Genomic DNA, 21590 nt, shown 5'->3' with positions numbered 1-21590 from the left:
TTACCTCAGCCTCCCGAGTGGCTAGGACTATAGGCGCCCTCCACAATGTCCGGCTATTTTTTTGTTGCAGTTTGGCTGGGGCTGGGTCTGAACCCGCCACTCTTGGTATATGGGGCCGGCGCCCTACTCACTGAGTCACAGGCACTGCCCCAGAAAATATTTCTTAAACACCTACTTTGTATCAGACATTGTATTAGGACATGGGGAAGCAGATGTGCAAACAGATAAGTGATGTAATGTAGTAATTATATTATTATGGCATTGTATACTGGGAGAGATCAAAGCATTGAAGAGGGCAAACAAATCTTAGGAAGTCATGACTTCAAAAAGATGATTAGGCTGTGTTTGAAATGATAAGCAAGACTTTGCCACATGGATTTAGGGCACTTTGCATTCTAAGAGGAGGAAACAGAATGTGCAGAGCCTCTAGGGTGTGCTGTATGTGTAAGTGTGTGTGTGAGATTCTTTAGTATATTCTGGCTACATGTTGGGGAGCGTGAGGGCTAGATTTTGATAGGTAGTCAGGAGCCAATAAGGTTAAAATCATAGCTCTGGGGTTGACTTGCCCTGTGGTTGACTTGCTCTGTGGTATTGAGATTATGAACACTAACTTGTGCTTCCGATTCCCTGTTGTGTAAGAAACCCATAGTATTGTAGGTCCACCTACTACTCCAGTGGAATTAAAAATATCTCAGGCATGAAATGTGTTCTAATTCCTAAATGGTAAGAAAGGTCTGAGTGTTGCGGCTGCAAGATCATCATTAAAGTGTACCTTCCTGGGTACATTAAATTATCTTAGAAAAGTCTAGTGAAATGCCAGCAGTAGATATTGTATAATCTCTGGAGCTAGTGGTGATGATTTTATTTTATTTTATTTTTATTTTTTGAGACAGAGCCTCAAGCTATCACCCTGGTTAGAGTATCGTGGCATCACAGTTCACAGCAACCTCCAACTCCTGGGCTCAAGTGATTCTTCTGCCGCCTCCTGCCAAGTAGCTGGGACTACAGGCACCTGCCACAATGCCTGGCTACCTTTTGGTTGCAGCCATCATTGTTGTTTGGTGGGCCCGGGCTGGATTCAAACCCGCCAGCTCAGATGTACGTGGCTGGTGCCTTAGCCGCTTGAGCCACAGGCGCTGAGCCTAGTGATGATGATTTTTGAGGCTGAGTATCCTCTTAGGCTCAGGCGGGTCATCTTTTAAATATTTGATGTATGCTTAGGATATGTAAACAGGTAGCCGTAGTCTCATCTCAGTATACTTTTCATCAAATCTTTTGTTTCCAGATAAATCAGAAAACTACCTTCTTTCTGCATTTTTATGTGATGTCATTATGGTATGTAGGTGGCAGCTTTCTTGGGCACAGTTAACTGTTCACCACATGAGTCATTGTCTGTTTCTATTCTTCTGCCTGAAAATTCCATCTTGGAAATAATATCATACAGTTGCTGACTGGAACACTGTACTCGTTATGGACATTTCAGCTGGCTTTATATGTTGATAGAATTTACCTGTGCCATAGAGAAGGCATAGAGTTACTTACTTTTTGAGTCAGACTCAATTCCTCTAAATGATATCCCCCGTGGAAAAGATGCCAAGCAAGAATCTGCATAAAACACGTTTTACATGCTAAGCCTGAAGTGCCTAACTTTTGTTATTGTGTCTGCTTAAATCCTTATCACAGTTATACTTCTGTTTGAGCAAGTGGCCAGTTTAAGTAGATACTAACTTTGAAGAAGTTCTGTATTGCCCCCTGGAATGTGACAGTGCAGCATTTCACCACAGTGAAAAGGTAGGAACCCAGTCTGTGTAGAGTAGAACACCTTACAGTTAATTCACTTTTACCAAATCCCTCTGTCGTTAAACAACATTCCTGTATTGGTTAATTTTCAAGATCATGATTAGCCACGCTTCCCATGTCCACTAGAACGTAAGCTCCATGGGAGCGGGGGGGGGGGGAGGTTTGCTTGTTTCATTCACTACAGTATTCTCAGCCCATGGAATAGTGCTTGGCACAGACTAGGCTCTCAGTAAATTTTTGTTTGAATGAATGAATGAATGGATTTTTTCATCTATACATCTCTTGTTCCATATTAGAAGAAATCTGTTCTATATTATCTGAATAATTATTTTAATTCTTAAGAAAAATATTCATTTTCTGGAAAATAAGTTTTAAAATATGTTTAGAAGAAAAAAAGCAAAGGTAGGAAGGGAGGAGAGAAAGAAAAAATGTTTAGAAGGCTCTATGTCAGTTAGGGATCATCAGGGAAACAGAACTGGCGGTTTATCACACAAGCAGGGGGGATTTAACATCCGGAATAAGTTGCACGGCTAATGTAAGAGCCGAGAAGCTAAATGGGCTGGTGCAGCACCCAGAGATTAGCAATGTCAGGGGGCTACTGTGCCCCTAAGGAAAATAGAAGGTCTATATGCTGTGTCACCAAAGGCTAGAAGAGGGAACTGTCAGGTGTGAGCTAGAAGCATGGAAAGAGGAGCTGCCTAGTGTCAGCTGGACCCCGGGCCAAGTAAGAGAGCATTACTCTGACTTCTCTCAGCTCCAGCCTGTTATCCTCACCAGAGCCTCCTATTGGCACAATTTATCCAGAAATCAGTTGGCAAGGGAGCCTGAGTAGTTCCCTGTGAGCGGAGCAAGGAAGGGCAGGTTCCCAGTAAGGAGAGGCAAGGACATGATGGCACTTCATGATGTAATGTCTATCCTGTTAAACAGTATTTGAATTATTTTGGACAAGAGATAAGAAGGGTTTTCAGGCAGATACAACCCTGTATTATTCTAAAGGATCTTGACTGTTGTTGAAACAACAGTTAGTCCCAGGAAGTAATGTAGTCACAGCCTGTGTAATTAGGGGATATGACTAAGGCAAATTGGTTTCTGTTGAATCTGTATTTGAGTATTGGCCACTACCAGGAGTGTTTTATCATTTGGTTACTCAGAAAGTTCTCACCCTGTCAATTCTGGGAAGCCTTAGATACGGTCTATCTACATTGAGCTGTCTCATCTACAACTGTATGACTTGAGTTGGTAACGCAGAAGATATACAGGGAATTTTGAGGATTGTAGCCTTAAAACAGCTTAGTTTTTTCTTGACAGTTAAGGTAAGCTAAGTGGTGCTATAAGGTAATCTCAGTGGAGTTATTTTTCCTTGTGCCACACATCATCTTAACTAGTCTTATTGATTGGTTTGTTGGTTTACCCCCACAACTTCAGATAGGTTAGCATTAGGTGAGGGAGGTGAGATCACTGGATCTAGTTTCTTCTACTCTAGACCTGAAAAGTATTATGTCTTGTAAAGAATGTTGCTGCTCTCTTCAAGTCAAAACTTCTGAAGTTATAACTACTAGTTTTCTTCTTGACTATAAGAATGTTTAGTGACTTACATGACAGAAATTCAGCACTTTCTAGAAGTGCTTTTTTTGTCAATCGGGTCACTTGCATTTGGGCCTTTTCTACATTAATGGAATTAGTGGAACTAGGGCAGCAGAGGTTTTTCCATGTAGTGGAGTACATTTGCTTTTAGGCTGTTATTTCCCAGAGAGGCTGTGGGTAAAGGACCCTCATATGAGCAACGTTGCCAACTGTAAAAATTGTATAGGTTATTTTTTCTCTTTTCCCCCCTAAATTAATTTCCTCATGGCAGGTATTGCTGTAATGCATAGATGTAATTAAAATATAATTTGGCATATTTAAAAAGCATATCAGAGGGCTGGGTGCAGTGGTTCATGCCTGTAATCCTAACACTCTGGGAGGCCGAGGTGGGTGGCTTGCTTGAGCTCATGAATTTAAGACCAGCCTGAGCAAGAGTGAGACCTCTGTCTAAAAAATAGCCAGGCATTGTGTCCCAGCTACACGGGAGGCTGAGGCAAGTGAATCACTTGAGCCCAGGACTTTGAGGTTGCTGTGAGCTATGACACCACGGCACTCTATCCAAGGCGACAAAGTAAAACTCTGTCTCAAAAAAAAGCATGTCAGACTACTTCCTAGGGTACTGGTTCTTTTCAGCTAGTCCATTTCAACTTAAAAGGTACATCTAGGCATTTTTGAAGCCTCATGTTTACTAAATATAATATTTCACTATTCTGTTTGACTCTTCCCTTTCCCAAACTTTTTTCTTCCCTACCCTACTCTTCTGGATCCTGTATTTTCCCACAGGCTTTGTGAATGCTGGTCCATTGATGGCTGAACTGCAGGTCTCTCCCCAGTGGAAAACCCCAGAGATGAGCCAAATCTGCCTTCAGCTGTGGCCATCCATCAGCGTAAGGTTGCCCTGGTGGTTGTCTTCAGTTTGTCCACTGCTCCCCTTAGTCCCATCCTCCCTCCTGTGTGGTGGAAACTACCCTGGAATTATGCCTTTGTAACATGTCACTGGGTAGTGGTAGGATTTTGTTATGGTTGCTGCTCTTCCTTTTCAATTGATGTTAAGTGATTCTTTGACAATTTTGGTTGACCGTACCCTTCTTTTTCCTTCCATTTGTATATTTCCTGTAGGTTTTCCAGTTTGCTTTTTCATAGATGTAGAATACAGTTTAAGGTCTGAATTTCATAAGCCCATTGGGCAATATAATACTTAGTTGAATATTTATTTATTTTGAGACAATGTCTCACTCTGTTGCCCTCAGTAGAGTGCCTTGGCATCATACCTCACAGCAGCCTCAAACTCTTGGGCTCAAGTGATCCTTTTGCCTCAGTCTCCCAAGTAGCTGCTAGCTGGGATGACAGGTGACTGCCACAGTGCCTTGCTATTTTTTAGAGATGGGGTCTCACTCTTGCTCAGTCTGGCCTTGAACTCCTGAGCTCATGTGTTAGATTCACCTGCCTCAGCCTCCCAGAGTGCTAGGATTACAGGTGTGAACCACATGTCCTGCCCTTTGTTGAATTTTTTTTTTTTTTTTTGAGACAGAGCCTCAAGCTGTCACCCTGGATAAAGTGCTGTGGCATCACAGCTCACTGCAACCTCCAACTCCTGGGCTCAAGCAAGTCTCCTGCCTCTGCCTCCAAAGTAACTGGGACCACAGGCGCCCACCAATACACCCAGCTATTTTTTGGTTGCAGCCATCATTGTTGTTTGGGGGGCCCAGGGTGGATTTGAACCCGCCAGCTCAGGTGTATGTGGCTGGCGCCTTAGCCACTTGAACCACAGGTGCTGAGCCCTTTGTTGAATTTTTTAAAAAAATATTAAGTCAAGGCCAGGTGTGGTACCGGTAATCTTAGCACTCTGGGAGGCCAAGGTGAGTGAATCACCTGAGTTCAGGAGTTTGAGACCAGCCTGAGTAAGAGTGAAACTCCCATCTCTACTAAAAATGGAAAGAATTAGCCAGGCATTGTGGCAGGCACCTATAGTCCTAGCTACTCAGGAGGCTGAGGCAAGAGAATCACTTGAGCCCAAGAGTTTGAGGTTACTGTGAGCTGTGATGCTTCAGTACTCTACCCAGGGCAACAGAGTCACTGTCTCAAGAAAAAAAAAAAAAAAAAAGATAAAAAAATTATTAAGTCAGAACTTTCAAAAAGAAATATCTTAATCCAAAACAATAAGAACTGAGTCCCTGGGGCTTCATGTCATTTCTCCTTACCCAAAAACCAAACGTGTAATGCTCTCATTTTATGAGGTTTTAGAAATAGTGAAGCAAATGCAGGAGAGAGACTCCACTCTTGGTGGCTGCTAACAAGCCTGTCCTGGCATGGTGATTTGAGCAAACAGAGGACCTTTTTTTTTTTCCTTTTTCAAATACTCATGCTGTCTTTTGCAGCAGTTGCTAGTGATGGAAAGGCCATAAATCCCCAAGCTTTTACCGCAGAGCTTACATCTTTAGATGTGGCTTCGCATGTTAATCCTCAAATGTTACTTTACTTCATTGGCCTGAAGGGCACACACAGTACTTTTTGTTACTTAACTTCCTCTTTTCTTGTCTAACTGGAAGTCCCCGAATATGTAGATTTAGAAATGAGTTCTCTAGTGTTTCTAGTTTGAGGTAAAGACATTTGTCTTAATACAATTTAGAATGTTGTTTTTGTTCTTATGATTTTGAAAAATAATTTCTTATATACTGTAATAGCACTTCATATGTAAGCTGGTGACACCATATGCTGTAGAACAAGCTCCTGGGGAAAGAGGAATTGGTGTCTTTTTGTTGTTGATACTTTACTGCTCAAGTTGTAAGTGACACAAACCCTCTAAGGGGAAGTAGGAAGAAAACTTCCTGGTCTTAACCATGATGTGTTTATTCAAAATAGCTGTCAACAGCAGAGCTGATCAAAACCAATGTTGAGTGTGAAAGCTGATTTGAGAAAGAAAGAAAGTCAATCAAGATTGACTGATTAAAAGATTGCGGCTCTTCTGCAATGTTGCAAGCATTTTTAATGAAAGAATATCTGTTTGGGACAGGGGTTTGACTTTTCTTTCTGAAAGTAGGCAGGAAGCATTTGGTTAAAGGGACTATTGCCGATAGAGGAGGAATTTTTGAAGAAAGGTTTTTCCTACGGTGTGACTGCTGAATTAATGTTTCCAACTTGTATTGGAAAAAGGAGAAAAAGAAGGCTTCATTAAATGCAGCATTGGAATCAGAAGACTCCAGCTCAGCTCCTCCGAGCCTTCTGACTTGGTTCTGAGCCTAGTCTGAACAGAAGCAACCTGACACAAATGATTCAAATCAAGGGTCCATGTCATGGGCAGAGTAAAAATAAGTCCGAGTTTCATTAGACTTCTCTTGTATTTAGGGAAAAAAAAAGATTTGTTAACATAGAAACAGACTCCCAGATTAGTTGTTTTTTCTCTTGTGGGAGTTGGGAAGGTGGAGGGTCCTTGTGTTTATTAACTGCTATTTTTTAAAAAGACAAAAACTTTATATTTTCTGATTTCAAAATTTGTTCATATTTATGATAAAAGTCATTAGAAAGTATGAAGAAGTATAATGTAGAAGATATTTCCCATAATTTTATCACCCATTATTTACTTGAGTTAAACCATTATGATTTTATGTCAGTTGTTATCTTGCTTAGCATTTATCATAAACTTATTTCATGGCATTAAAAACATTTAAATATCCTTATTATAATCTATTATTGGACTATATCATTACTTACTTATCTCTTGCCCAATTGTTGGATACTTGGATTTTCAGTATTAAAAATAGGAGTGCAATGTACTTTTCTTTTTTTTTTTGAGAAAGAGTCTCACTTTGTTGCCCTTGATGGAGAGCCATGGCATCACAGCTCATAGCAACCTCAAACTCTTGGGTTCAAGTGATTCTCTTGCCTCAGCCTCCCAAGTAGCCAGAACTACAGGCGCCCCCCCCCCCCATGCCTGTGTATTTTTAGAGCTAGGTCTCCCTCTGGCTCAGGCCAGTCTTGAACTCATGAACTCAGGCAATCCACAAACCTCAGCCTCTCAGAGTGCTAGGATTACAGGTGTGAGCCACTGTGCCTGGCCTGCAAAGTAAATTTTTATGTTATTATTAGACTGATGAGTTATTTGTGTGTTCAGATTTGAGGTCATATGGCCCCTCTGATTTAAAAAGTTGTCAAGGGGGTCTTCTGGGTTGAGCCTGTGGAGAGATGGCCTTGCTATGGGGGCTGTCATTCTGAACCACTTCATTGCAGCAGACATCTGTTTGAGACAAGGAGTAAAGAGTTGGGAGAACCCTGACTTGACCATAAGGACCAGCTTTATGTTCATATCACAGCAAGATGGCCAGCACTTGTGTGGAAGGATGCCTTATTGTGCCATTGAGTAACATCTTCAGTTGTTCACACAATCCTCCTTCGCTTAAATTCAGTTCACTGGGAAGGTTGTTTAGAATAGCAACAGGGTCATAGCTACTGCATTTTTTAAAAATAGGGCTTTCCTTAGACTGTAAATGAGGACAGGGACTATGTCTTCGTGTGTATCTGTATACCTGATGCAGGTGTCTGTGTCCCTGGCATGAACACAATTATTCTGTTAATGTCTGTTCAGATCCTATTCTTTCTTGGGTCTTTTTTTTTTTTTTTTTTTTTGACAGTCATATTCCTACTATTAACTCAGATATTTGAAGATCTGTGACATTCCAAGAAGCTGAGCAGGTGAATCTCACGGTTGCTTTGTGGTAATTGTTTCTTTGTGCCTTTTCACTTGCTAGCTTTTGGCACCTGTGCTGCTTTGAAAGCTGGAGCCAGTCACAAAGCTAATCTGCTGCCCTCTAAGTAGGAGGAGGCTTCAGTGTGACACATCATCTTGGAGAAAATGTAATCTGGGGTGTGAAACAGGAAGCTGAAATAGCAGTCCTTTAGCCCTTTTGAGGGATGGGAGTAAATATTTAGACACTGTTCTTAAGTGTGATAAAAATTAATAATAACCTTGAAGCAGTTTTAGAAATTCTCCTCATACCCACTGGAACAGGTTTATTTAACTTGAAGAGCCTTACTTTGGCTCTTTTGAGGTTGTGATTTTTTTCCTAGAGACCTGCCCTGTGTTCCTCTGCATAATGTTCCCTTTGCAGGATCTTTCTAACCTTAATACTAACTCTTAACCCCACTCTCTTGTGCCACACCTTTTGACCTCTGCCTCATCATGCTAAATTCTGAAAGGCCTAGGTTTTGAAACATTGTGGTGAATGTTTTCTTTTTGAAAGGGCAAATCTCACTTTTTGCTTTGCCAGGGCTGTTGCGATGACTGATATGTGGCATGCCACTGGACCAACGAACCATCTGTACTTTGATCCCAGAATTCATTCCTGTTTTGCTTTTTGTTTAGAAATGAATGTTCTCTAGCTTGTTTGGATATTGCTGTGATTCCATTACAGTGGCACTGATTTTCTGTCTGTTTGCCCTGGGTTGGGACTCCCCCAGTGTGTTGGGAAAGCCGCTGCACTGCATCCAGGGGAGCTCACACGTCTGTGGTCTTGCACAAGGGCTCATTTGCTGACTGTGAAGGTTTTGTGTAGAACCTTTGCCTGGGTGAAAGGCATGTGCTTCCTTGAAAACAGCTGAAAAACATTTTCTGCCTGGTCATTTGGTCCTGAGCTGTAGTGTGTTACACTCTTCAATCCTCCTGGGCTTGTTTTTGAGGAAGGGAAGTTTGGATGGGAGTAAGTCTTTACACGCAGTCTCAGATGTTGAGCTTCCCCAGCAACACAGAGTGAATTGTATGTTGTAATAACAAAGAATATCTAAAGAACAAGGTAGCAGTTTAGTGACCATTACTGAGCATCTGATCTACAAAGTATAACACACATTTCAGGATGTATAAAGACTCTAATTTTTTTTTTTTTTGAAGCTGAGTTTCACTTGTTTGCCCTCAGTAGAGTGCCGTGGCATTATAGCTCACAGCAGCCTCAAACTCTTGGGCTCAAGTGATTCTCTTTCCTCAGCCTCCCAAGTATCTGGAACTACAGATGCCCAGCTATTTTTAGAGCCAGGGTCTCAGTCTTGCTCAGGCTGGTCTGAAACTTTTAAACTCAAGCAATCCACTGCCTTGGTCTCCTAGAGTGGTAGGTTTACAGGTGTGAGCCACCGTGTTTGGCCTTAGAATGCAGAATTTTTTAATATCAATTTACATAATGTTGCTCTATTGCTTCTTGTTCAATCAGCATGTATGTATCAGGGGCTTACTGTATACAGGTTAGTGTCAGCACTTGTTTAGGAGAGAGTTTAATGATGATATCATGTTTTGAAATATTGGCTCCACCTGGCCAGCTTTGCAGTGACTGCCCAGGTATACAGTTCATCAGTCCCTCCCTGTACTTACTTCTGCTGACCTGCTATTACCTGTTGGTTGAGATAGTGACTGAAACGGGTGGTTTGCTTGCACAGGGTATCAGGTCAGCAGTCTCAGAAGCCCTGGGGTTTGTAAGTTATGGATCAGACCTGCATCTTGTGCATCTGGAATCTAGTATTCTTTTTTTTTTTTTTAGAGACAGAGTCTCAGTTTATCATCCTCAGTAGAGTGCAGTGGCATCCTATAGCTCACAGCAACCTCCAGCTCCTGGGTTTAAATGATTCTCTTGCCTCAGCCTCCCGAGTAGCTGGGACTACAGGCACCTGCCACAATTCCTGGCTATTTTTTTGTTGCAGTTTGGCTGGGGCTGGGTTTGAACCCTCTACCCTCAGTATATGGGGTTGGTACCCTACCCACTGAGCCACGGGCGCTGCCCTGGAATCTAGTATTTTTATGGCAGTTATCTCTTCAACTACCCTGGGGAAGAAATCAGTCCCTGGGCAGTGTGGTGGGGTCAGGAATCTGTGCTAGGGATGGAGGATGAAGAGCAGTCTCACCAGACAGTGGCCATATCACCCGTCTTTAGTAGCTTCTTCTAAACATAGGCATCTCCCACGTGGTCAGGCTCACCTGGCAGCTTCAGTACTTTTTTGAGTATATGAGTAGATACTGGTTGGTGCAGTGAGGAAGTTCAGGCTTTAACCTGAGTTAACCTAAAAATGTAAAGTACAGAATGTCTCAGGGGATGAAGACAGTAACTTCTTGAGAAGCAAGTTTGCATCTGTTATCTAACATGAGGTCATGAGTGTTAGGAAATTAGTTTGATTATAATGTCAAGTTTTGAAATATCGGATCCACCTGGCTGACTTTGAAATGTCTGCCCAGCTGTTAGCTCAGTGATCCTTCCATGTACACTATTCCCCCAGCCCATAGTTAGCCATTGAAGTGATGATTGAAGTGCGTTACATTTCTTGGGAGAACTGAGTTTTGTACTTGTTACATTTGCTGTAAAATGTAGGGTAAGGTTGAATAACTTTGGGGTTTTTTTGAGGGGGGAGGGGACAGAATCTCACTTTGTTACCCTGGGTAGAGTGCCATGGTGTCACAGCTCCCAGCAACCTCAAATGCTTGGGCTTAAGCGATTCTCTTGCCTCAGCCTCCCAAGTAGCTGGGACTACAGGCGCCCACCGCAACACCTGGCTATTTTTTTGTTGTTGTTGTTTTTTAATTTTCCGGCTATGTTTTTGTTATTGTTGTCATTGCTGTTTAGCAGGTCCTAGCTGGGTTCCAACCCCCCATCCCTGGTACATGTGGCTGGTGCTCTAACCACAGAGCTGCGGGCACCGAGCCAAGGTTGAATAACTTTGAATTTTCTCTCACCGCACCCAATTTTCCTCATCTGTTTGAAATCTACGTTTTCCACTGAGTCAATTGCAGAAGGTGTGCTGCTTGTGGTAGAGTGTGTTCCCTGACCGTCCTTACTGGGATCGCAAAGCCATGATTCAGACACGTAAGCCTGTGTCAGTCTCTATCTTTGGGTCTGGCAGGCTTTGTGTTCAGCTGAGCCTTGCCAGAGTAATTGCCCACATGGAGTCTTCAAGCTAAACAATTGTTGGTACTGAGATAGTCTCACTGTTTGGCTCCTAATGAAATAATCTCCTTCCTGCCCCCAATGAAAGCAGCTATTTTTTGATTCCTCCCTCCCCTTTTAGAGAAGCCATGTCTCAGCCGCCACTCTTCTAGCTTATTCATAAATGGTTTAAGCAGGGTCTTTGTGCAGAGGAAATTGTGAGAGCCAAAATGTCATGGGCCAACCAGGAGATGAGGGACGCTGACACCCTTTCCTCTGACTTTCTGTGGAAGATACTTGACTTATCTTTGTGTGATTTTCTCTAATAAGCAGTCTAAAACTTAAATCCATATAAGAAAAATACTCATACGAGATTTTTTTAAACACATACTAAATTAGGCAATTTTGTTATTTATAGGAGCTCATAAAAATAAACAGAAACAAAAATAAAACCCAACAATGGAGTAAACAGATGAGTGAGTGCTACAGGAAAGGAAGCAAAATACTGTGGGAGTCAGAGTGGGAAGGAGAAAAGGCTTCATGGGGAAAGTGGGCAAACCAGGGTTTTCAGATGTAGAGAATAGGCCCTGTAAAGCTATTTGTGACAGATCTTAAGTTGATCAGGAAAGTGTAAGTAGTTCTTCAAGCCTTATTATAGGAACAGTTAGCAGCATCAATGAGTTTCTTCCAGTTGACTTCTGAGGATAGATTATCTAGTTCAGCAGTTCTCAACCTGTGGGTTGTGACCCACGGGAACTATATTAAAGGGTTGCAGCATTAGGAAGGTTGAGAACCACTGGTCTAGTTGGTCTTCATTTTCTGATTCCCCCTTTTCTCAATTCCAGGTCACCGTTATCCATGTAATTAGCTCTAAAGAGGGCAGGCAGATTTATCATCTCCGGCGCAGTTTCAGTCACAGGTTTTAGCTGGCTCTCTTAGCCTACTATACTCATGTGTTTGCTTTGTCAAGCATTTTTTGTTCAGTTCCAGCACTCTTTGCTTCCATCCAAAGGTTTATTGGGAATACAGTTCTAGTCTATTCTGAAGAGAAATGTTTCAACCACACCATCCATTATTTCCCTTAGAAGTTACTCTCCATTCTTCTGCGATGCTTTTAGGGTGTTTTGGGTGCCAGTCTTTAGGGATTGGAAGGATTTTGATGCCGCTTCCAATGTCCATGTCTGTCCCTGAAGGTGAGCCTTCATCATTTCACTCCATAAAGTTCAGGGGGCTCACTTTTGTTCTTTTTTAAGGAAGGCTACTATTTCAAGTAAAGAAGTGGATGTGCTCTGATTTTTATTAAGTTTTGCCACATTTGATGTTTGTATCAGAGGACTGGTCTCCACTGGAAGCAACTGGAGGGCTTCACTGGTAGAAAAATCTTTTGACTAGCTCTTTTTCTCTCCCTAAAATATACTGGCTCTTTACTATAAAAACAATCATAGCAGCACATACCGAAATCTCTCAGGGAAACCCCCCAAAACTTGTGCTTTGTCTGCAGCTTTCAGACAGCCCCACCGAGAGCATCGCATGGCTGCTTCAGGACCAGCTGGAAAGACTTAAACATTTTTTTCTATTAAGATGTTATTAACAAGTGAAAGTTGTATATATTTATGGTATACAATGTGATATTTTGATATATGTGTAAACTGATTTTTGTGGCAGTCAGAAGCCCTTTATATCCTGTCCCCAAATCAGGAAGAGGGCTCTGTGGGTAGGATTCACTCACTCGAGTTTCTCTGTGTGGCAAGAACATGACAGCTGGCATCTGAACACACAGGTTTGCTTTTTATGTGGGGAAGAAATTTTTTTTTTTTTTTTTTTGAGATAGAGTCTCAAGCTGTTGTCCTGGGTAGAGTGCTGGGTGTCACAGCTCACAGCAACCTAAAACTCTTGAGCTTAAGTGATTCTCTTGCCTCAGCCTTCCAAGTAGCTGGGACTACAGGTGCCTGCCACAACGCCCGGCTGTTTTTTGGTTGTAGTTGTCGTTGTTTGGCAGGCCCGGGCTGGGTTCGAACACACCAGCTCCAGTGTATGTGGCTGGCACCCTAGCTGCTTGAGCTATAGGCACTAAGCCTTTTTTTTTTTTTTTTTAATTTCAGGTTAATATGAGGGTACAAACAACCAAGTTATAATATTTGAATTTGTTAGATAGAGTCTCTCTTGTAGTTATGTCCTGCTGTACACACAGTTTTAAGGGGAAGTGATGCCACTATTGGTGTATAGAGTGAGAAGTAATGAGGATTGATTCTGAAGAGGCCCAAATCATGGGAGAATTTCAGCCATACTTAGAATTTGAAGTTCAGATGACATTGGAGGGTGGGTGTCCCGTTACATGTTTTTGGATGGGGAGATGATATCTTCAGAACATACACTGGCAGAATGTCCTTTTCAGAGCCAACAAAAAGTCCAAATTAGGATCCTGTCCTTTCTCTTCAATAGTCTTCTGGGGAGTAGAGTTGAATAATAATGGTACAAGTTGGTTGATTTGATTGTTCTTTAATCCCAGAAACATCACCTAAGTATGCACTAGTTACCACCCACTATTGGGGGAGATGCAAAGGAAGAGTCACAGCCTAACATACAGCAAATTCCTACCTACTAATAATAAACCAGGGAAATAGGATTGATGTGGAGCTAAATGTCCGGAAAGTTAATTGTTCTCTGATCATTTATTTTGGAGTTGTTTAATGAGTTTTAGAGAAACAGTTACTATATTTTAGAAGAGATAGGTTTTAGAGATAATCCAATCTAATTAAGGAAATTAACTCTCGGAGAAGTGAATTGACTTGCCTATAGTCACTCAGCTAGTTTGTGAACTATTTAGAAAATCATTATCGTTAGCCCTGTAGATAGCTGAGTCTGGTTAAATAACATGAGAAAGGTGAAGGATGTCTCCTTCCTTTGTTCTACTAGACCTCCTTCTCCTTTCTTGTTGATTTCCTAGTGTTATAGGCTTTACTGTTTTTTTTGAGAAAAGCGGTTTTAAGTTAAAATAGGTTTAGATATACATTGACTAATCCAGGGGTGGGAAACCTGTGGCTCTCTGGGTCCTGAAGTGTGGCCTTTTGACTGAATCCAAATTTTACTGAACAAATCCTTTTATTTTTAATGATAGATTTTTGCTTGTCTTTTATGGTTTTATCTTTTTTTTTCAATGAACATATTTAAAATGCCAAAGAATAAAATAAGTTTCAATGAAGTAATCCTTCCAGATTGACTGGCAAAATTAGAACAGTAGTAAGCCGTAAGGGCTAAATAGATGGCTGCTACGTTTGTGATTTAGTTCTAACTTCCCCTGCCTGACTGACACCACTACCACATGAGGCAGGCTGGGGAGAGTGTATGGGGGTCGAGTATGCCAGTCTGTTATCAGCTTCTGACAAGATTGCGTTGTTTCTGTTTGACGTGGAATTTGTCAGTAGTTGCACATCTCACCAGCATTTTTTAATTCTATCTGCTTAAGTATAATAGCTCATCATATAAAAGAAGACTAAGAAAACACTGAAGAAAGAAAACAGATTTTTTGAGGATTGGGAATTGCGATATTATTTTGCTTCTGCTAAAGATAAGATGATTTGCTTGTATTATTTAGTATCAACATTAAAGAAATTCAGTGCTCATCAGCATTCTAACAGTCCTAAGAACCACAAATATTTTACATTAGGGGGAGAGGTATGAAAGGTTGTACTTCAGAAATTAAAAATGAAAACAGAAGGGTGGTGCCTGTGGCTCAGTGAGTAGGGCACCAGCCCTGTATACCAAGGGTGGTGGGTTCAAACCCAGACCCAGCCAAACTGCGACAACAACAACAACAAAAAAGCCGGGAGTTGTGGTGGGCGCCTATAGTCCCAGCTACTCAGTAGGCTGAGGCAAGAGAATCGCCTAAGCCCCGGAGCTGGAGGTTGCTGTGAGCTGTGATGTCCCGGCACTCTACTGAGGGTGACACAGTGAGACTCTGTCTCTAAAAAAAATTAAAAAATAAAAAAAAGTGAAAACAGAAGCAAAGACAATTCTTTCAAGTAGCAATAAGATCTGGAAATAATGCCACTGAAGCAACTTATGAAGTAGCTTATATACTCAGGACAAAAGGGAAGCCACTCAGGGATGTAGAAATTGCAAAAGAATGCATTGTCAAAGTTGTAGGATGCTTAGACCCCAATAAGGTTTCAAAGTACAAACAACTGCCTTATTTATTTTGAGGCGTAGATAGTAGAGTGCAGAGGCATCATAGCTCATAGCAACCTCAAACTCCTGGGCTTGAGAAATCCTCTTGCCTCAACCTCTGCAGTAGCTGAGACTACAGGCATGCACCACAACGCCCAGCTAGTTTTTCTTTTTGGTGGAGATGGGGTCTTGCTCTTGCTCAGGCTGGTGTCATACTCCGGAGCTCAAGAGATCCACCTGTCTAGGCCTCCCGGAGTGCTGGGATTACAGGCATGAACCACCCTGATGGCCACAACTGCCTCTTTAAAGGAAAACCATAACTGATGATGCAGCATGAATTAACCTTCAGTTTAACAGAACAACTTCAAGCAATACTTCAAAAGGAAAATGTATATTATTCAATCACTTTGGATGAATCAACTGATACTACTGATTCTGTGCAGGATTTATACTTCATTTGGGTTATAACAGAAGATTTTCTTTGGTATGAAGAGTTATTTGCTTTGAGTACTCTTGGGAACAGAACATGGCGAATAGATATCTATAACAACGTTCAAGATAAATGTGAAGTTGGACTGAATTTGGTAAATTTAGTGAGTGTATGTACAGACAGCAGAGGACCTTCTATAACAAGAAAACATGCTGGGTTTATTTCTTGCATGGATTAAAAAAAACTATTAACAGATCCATATGATCTCATTTCTTTTCATCATATCTTGCAATGGCAAAATCTGTGCTAAAGCTACTATTTTAAGTGATAGTTTGCAACAAGTTAGGAGCATTGTTAACTGTGTTCAGGCAAATGCAACATGGAATCATGAGTTTGCTAACATGCTAAAGTTGAGGTATTCAGCATGGGTTGGATTTGCCATATCATTCTAAAGTACATTGGCTATTGCAAGGACTGGTGTTAGCCAAAATTTTATCTCTGCAGGAACAGATAGTTAAATTTTGTGAAGAACAGAATCAGCATCGTGAATTATTGAAAGAAGATTTACGTAGAGGAATGTAGTGTTTCTGTATGATACTATGTCAAGTCAAAACAACTTGAATATTCCTTTGCAAGATAAAACTAAGTCTATATATGATAGGTAGCAGAACTCTAAGCTTTTTGAAAAAAAGGACATTTCACATAAACCTTTTCCCCAATTAGCAAAGGTCATTGATGAGCGGGATGATGTATGTGAATCATTGAAGAATACACAGCTTTTACAGACCTAGTAACTGGAGAATACAATGAAAGGTTCACTGACTTTGAAAATCATGACATCACCCTCAAATTAGCATTTCAGCTTCACCTACTTGATATCATCAAGGCACCTAAAGAACTACAGATGGAAATGATTGAGCTCTCAGTAGATGACATTTTAAAGTCATTGTCAGATACTAAGAAAGATGCAATTGAAATACAGAAAAATGTGGTAGAGTACCCAGGCCTTTGGCAACATGCCTGGAAAATGCTTTCTTGCTTTTCAACCACTTAATTGCTATAAATCTACATTCTCCTACCTAACCCAAATCAGACGCCTTTAAGGTCACAGATGACCAACACTCATCCAGAGGATCATCTGAGACTGTGGACCTCCATGCTGCCACCAAACATTCAGATGCTTTCCAACAAAAAGCAGACACAACAAAGTCATTAAAAGGTTAGTTAACTTTAAAATTAACAAATAGTTTTTATTTTTTGAAATTATGAAGTACATAGTAGTTAGATTTTTTTGAAAATAATATACTTTTTTTTTTTGAGACAGTCTCGTTGTGTTGCCCTGGGTAGAGTGCTATTGCATCACAGCTCACAGCCACCTCCAACTCTTGGGCTTATGTGATTTTCTTTCCTCAGCCTCCGAAGTAGCTGGGACTACACCTGGCTATTTTTGGTTGCAGTTGTTTAGCTGGCCTGGGCTGGGTTTGAACCCGCCACCCTCTGTGTATGTGGCCAGCGCCATAACCACTGTCCTATAGGCGCCCTGCCTTTGGTAGAGTGCTGTGGCATCATAGCTCACAGCAACCTCAAAGTCCTGGGCTCAAGCAGGTCTCTTGCCTAAGCCTCCCAAATACTGGAATTACCATAATACCTGGCTATTTTTAGAGACAGGGTCTCGTTCTGCTCAGGCTGGTCTCGAACCTGTGAGCTCAGGCAATCCACCTGCTTTGGCCTTCCAAAGTGCTAGGATTACAGGCGTGAGCCACTGTGCCTGGTCAAAATAACATACATTTTAAAGTATATCTAATTGAAGTTTCTTGAATATGGCCTTATCTGATTACAGCTAAGTTAATGAGGCCTTCAGATATGAAATGGCTCCCCACTCTTGGACTAATCATTTCAACAGTGAGTATTCAGCAATATTCTACTTTACTAACCTTCTTTTTCTGGGTACCTGGTAGGAAGATAATACTGCTTTGCGTCACTGCCACTGATACAACAGTCTAATTGCTACATCTATTCTATCACTGATCTCCTGGATGAATTTGGCTCAGCTGACTTATGTTTTGTTTGGCTGAGTATGTGAGTAGCTGCTCCAAACCTCCATTTTTATATTGCATGCTTTGGTATTATATATAAATATAGAGGGAGTAAAACGCACCAGAAAATTAAAGTGGTACAAGGACAGATTAATAGGACTCAGTCTAAGGAAGAGCTCTCTGATAATCAGTGCCACCTAACAGGAGAGCTGACTACTTTATTTTATTTTATTTTTTTGAACTGACTACTTTTTGAAATAATAGATGCACCAAGTTGTCACCCATAGAGGGGATTACCTGCATTCAATGAGAGATTTGACCCAATGATTTCTTTTCTTTCTTTCTTTTTTTTTTTTTTGAGACAGAGCCTCAAGCTGTCACCCTGGGTAGAGTGCTGTGGCATCACAGCTCACAGTAACCTCCAACTTCTGGGCTCAAGAGAGTCTCTTGCCTTTGCCTCCCAAGTAGCTGTGATTATAGGCATCCACCACAACACCTGGCTATTTTTTTTGGTTGCAGCCATCATTGTTGTTTGGTGGGCCCAGGCTGGATTCAAACTCACCAGCTCAGATGTAGGTGGCTGGTGCCTTAGCCACTTGAGCCACAGGCACCGAGCCAACCCAATGATTTCTAAGATTATTTTCCTTGGTGTAGTATTTACCTTTGGTCTTTAATCAACCTCAGAAATGTTTTAATTTGTTTTGTCTCAACAATTTAACAAGCTTACCTTTTGCTTTTTTTATATGTATGAATGTGCAGTGTCTCTTTTTGACAAATGAACATTCTTGTAAGATGGTCCGGATGAAAAGGGACTTCTCTTGCAGAGCAAGTATTCTGAAAGCAAAGGTTGATTGAGTAAGCCTTTATTTTGGTCTCGTGGTTTCTTAAAGTGTTTGTACTCACAGAAGTTATCTTGAAATAGGGAACTAGAGGAATTCTCCTTCATACAGATGAAAACAGGATGGTAGCTCAGTGCAATTGAGATGGTGGCTCCTACCTGTAATCCCAGCACTGTGGGAGGCAGAGGCAAGAGAATTGCTTGAAGCCAGGAATTGGAAATCAACCAGGGCAACAGAGCAAGACTTCTCTATGACAATTTTTGGTTTTGTTTTTGAAACAGAGTCTCACTCTGTTGTATTGAGTAGAGAGAGGGTAGAGGCATCATCATAGCTCACAGCAACCTCAAACTCCTAGGTTCAAGCAGTCCTCCTGCTTCAGCCTCCTGAGTAGCTGGGACTACAGGTGCCTACCACAATGCCTAGCTAATGTTTCTGTTTTTTTATTTTTTATTTTTGAGACAGAGTTTCACTACTTTGCCCTTGGTAGAGTGCTGTGACATCACAGTTCCCAGCAACCTCAAACTCTTGGACTTAATCCATTCTCTTGCCTCAACCTACCAGGTAGCTGGGACTATAGGTGCCCACCGCTCGGCTATATTTTTGTTGTAATTGTCATTGTTATTTGGTGGGCTCGGGCCGGGTTTGAATCCGCCAGCTCCGGTGTATGCATCTGGCGCCCTAGTCTCTGAGCTACTGGCACTGAGCTCACTTCCAAATTTTGTGTCAGAGTTAATGACAGGCTCAGTTAAAATCAGAATTTGTTGATTTAGGTTTTTCCTTATGTGCATATTTAGACCAGTATTCATTGCCTATTCAGGCTCCATGAACTAAATATTGTTCAGTGTTTTAGGTTGGTCAAGACTTAACATCTTCATAAATTGATCATTTCTTTTACATTTTCAGAACCATTCAATATTAAGCCAGAAGGGACCTAAAAATTACCTATAAATTATCTACTAGAACTTGCTCAGCCTCTGCTTGAGCACTGCATTTACTGGAATTGAGCTATTTTGGGATAGCTGCTTTTGTTTTCACACAAACTTGTTAGAAATGTCGTCCCTCCCAACTTTGACTCATTGGTGCCTATTCTGCCTTTGAAACCTCTCCAGATTACCCTGCTCCCTTTTCTGTGTGATAGCTTAGTTTTTAAGGTATTTGGAAACTTCTCCCTTCATTTTGCAGAATACAAAAAATTACATATTTTTTATGTTTCTTATTGATGAATTCCAAATGTTTATTGTATGTCATCTTCTGTCTACTAAGATTGTGCTAAGTGCTTGGGATAAATGATAAAGGGATGTGATCCTTATCTTCTAGAGCTCATAGTCTATTTAGGGTGAGACTTGTAACTAACTAACTCTAACATGGTGTTAAGCATTAGAAGAGCAAAGCTTACAGTGAACTGTTAGCTGTAGAGAAAGAAGGTGAAGATTGAGTCCACTGAAGCCTGCATGGAAAGGTCACATTGGACTTGATTTGAAGTTTGTCAAGCTGAGAATGGGGAAGCCTTTCTAGGTAGAAATAATGGTTTGGGCAAAGAAGCACGAGTGGCATATTTCAGAATGATAACTTGCTCAGCATGTGTAAGCGCTGGCTCTCTTAACAGGCTTATTATGTCACAGTAGGAGTTTCAACTTATCCTATGGCCCAGGAAGGAGACTTGAAGGGCTGTGTTGTATTGCTTTTAAGATATCTGTACTGTTTCCCCCATTACAAAATTAATATGAGCTCATTGCAAACAGTTCAGACAGTGTATAAAAATCTAGAGAACAAAACAGGTATTTCATAACCCCATTATTTAGAGACAATGGCTTTTAATATTTTATATTCTTTTTGATTTTTTTCAGTGCATACATATACAGTCATGTTTTTAAACAAAAATGGAATGATAGCATGCATTCTATATTGGATTTAAAAAATTAATATATCATGGAGTTATTTCTTTTTAGAGGTAGAGGGCTGTGGCATAACAGCTCACAGCAACTTCAAACTCTTAAGCTATTCTCTTGCCTCAACCTCCCAGGTAGCTGGGACTACAGGTGCCTACCACAATACCTGGCTATTTTTAGAGGCAGGGTCTCACTCTGGCTCAGGAGGCATGGAGCTGTTTCTATACCAAATAAAGAACTATAATACTTTCCCCTTTTTATGATGATACATTAATTACTTTATGTAATCTATTGATGTTTCTAATTATTATTATTTTTTTTTTTAGAGACAGAGTCTTACTTTATCACTCTTGGTAGAGTGCCATGGCATCACAGATCACAGGAACCTCCAACTCCTGGGCTTAGGTGATTCTCTTGCTTCAGCCTCTCCAGTAGCTGGGACTTCAGGCGCCTGCTACACTTGGCTATTTTTTTGTTGCAGTTTGGCTGGGGCTGGGTTTGAACCTGCCATCCTCAGTATATAGGGCCGGCGCCCTACCCACTGAGCCACAGGCACTGCCTCCAGTGTTTCTAATTTTTATAATGATATAGTAATAACATTTGAAACATACAAGATCTGAGAATTAAGTTCGTGAACTTGCCACTGTGTGCTATATTGGCAATACTCAGTGTACAAACAGCTCAGTGAAGTGTCATAACCTTGGTCTATCAGTGTCTCATGGCTGTTTGTTTATATGATGTGTGGCAGTATCTTGCAGAGTGGTGTTCATTATTGTTGTTGAGTGTTTTTGTGTGCCATCGTAAGAATGTTGGAGCTTGAATTAGAGCAATGAACAAACAAACATAAATTTCTTGTTATACCTGCCTCACTTTGCCCTTGGTAGAGTGTCGTGTCATCGTAGTGCACAGCAACCTCAAATTCTTGGGCTCAAGCAATCCTCTTGCCTCAGCCT

At 41.1% G+C, this 21590-nt stretch overlaps 1 protein-coding gene across 2 annotated transcripts in view; it reads left to right on the top strand.

Moving 5' to 3' along the window:
* Positions 1-21590, top strand: part of SMAP2 (small ArfGAP2) — a 60473-nt gene that overhangs the window by 6677 nt on the left and 32206 nt on the right. The window contains exon 1 of one of the 2 annotated variants that reach the window (XM_023518652.1): positions 17074-17092. The exons of the other annotated variant lie outside the window; for it this stretch is intronic. The gene's annotated coding sequence lies outside the window, so the exon portion shown is untranslated. Of the gene's footprint in view, positions 1-17073; positions 17093-21590 lie in introns of those variants that run through there. 2 annotated transcript variants of the gene reach the window in all.

This window comes from Otolemur garnettii, unplaced genomic scaffold (genome assembly GCF_000181295.1).
Source record: "Otolemur garnettii isolate 467f Iridium unplaced genomic scaffold, OtoGar3 scaffold00144, whole genome shotgun sequence".
Taxonomy (NCBI): domain Eukaryota; kingdom Metazoa; phylum Chordata; class Mammalia; order Primates; family Galagidae; genus Otolemur; species Otolemur garnettii.
Note: the sequence above shows the minus strand (reverse complement) of the source record. Positions and strands in the feature narration are given on the sequence as shown.